This window comes from Exserohilum turcica, assembly GCF_000359705.1.
Source record: "Exserohilum turcica Et28A unplaced genomic scaffold SETTUscaffold_59, whole genome shotgun sequence".
Classification (NCBI taxonomy): Eukaryota; Fungi; Ascomycota; class Dothideomycetes; order Pleosporales; family Pleosporaceae; genus Exserohilum; species Exserohilum turcicum.
Window position 1 is genome coordinate 2011 of NW_007360276.1, and position 1323 is coordinate 3333.

Sequence of the window (1323 nt, forward strand, 5' to 3'; positions counted from 1 at the left end):
TAGAGGAAATAGGTACGCTTTAAGCGGCTCTTGACGAGTCAAATAAGCGTAAAAGCCGCAAGCGGCGATACGTACGGACAGAAGAGACTCTTACTGTAGGCGAAGTACAAGAAGTATTAGCTGAACAGGCGGGTAGCAGTCGTGGTGATGGTGAGAGTGCGTCGAAGAGGGTGCGAGGAGAGCGGCGGTGCGGGCGTTGCAAGCAGACTGGACACAACGCTCGTACCTGCGTAGTTGAGATAGATAGTGCAAGTGATAGTAGCGATTCTGACAATTAATTTGGTGTATTGCAATAGTTTATTGACTGTAATAAAAAACTGTAATAACGTGTTGATGTAGATGTAGTAGTGGGGCGTTAGCGACTCGCTTGGGTTATTAGCGACTCACTTGTGAACCACGTTAGTTCTAATAGCTAAATAAATAATTAGCTTAGTCTTACCTAGTATATGATGCTACGTGGATTGGATCCCCAATCCATCCTAATCAAGTAATTACGCACCCTGATCCAAAAACGCGCGTATGCAACGCGGATCAGACCCCGATTCTCGCCCATTATAGTTTAGTGCGAATCGGCCCCTTAATTTCTGCGCTTTAGTTCTAGCGTAAGCCTCCTAAACTATTCTACACCTCATAGTACAATATAATCACTTATAGTAGAGCCATCTTTGTATTCTTGCTTTTCGTTGATAGTTGCAATTGTTTTAAGTGTTGAGATGGCAACAAATTAGATCCTGTTAACACCAGCGTCTATCGCTAACCACCTTGTACGTAGTGCTGATCGCCTAAATTAAAGCCATCAGTTGCTAAATTCACATTCTATATCTTGTAGCCATATAACCTAAGTACTCTAGACTATATCACGTTCGTCCCAAGCGAGAAAGTAATCATCTGCACCCGCTGTTGTGCCGCAGTACCTGTCACGCGCTTGAATGCCCACCTCCAAACCTTCCACCATGTTCCATTCAAACTACGGCGTACAACGATAGCACGGTTTGACGGCATACCCGCTGCGCAGTCCTTTCAAGATCTAGTGCCTCGCCAGGATAGATCCGCGCCGCTCTCATATCTCCTTCCACCCGTACCTGGATTTTGTTGTCCACACTGTACAGAGGGAAAGACAATCAACTAGGATTGTATGAGAAAGCATGCGAAGGAAAAACATAACATCAGCGCTCCTGAATGCCTTCGAGACCAATCTAGGTATAAATGTTATCTGCAGAGCTGGACGACATACTCGCCCAAACACTGGGTAGTAACCCAAGATAACAGCGCTAGTCAGCAAGCGATTCCTGAGCAACCATACTCTATGAGCGAAGAAGAAAA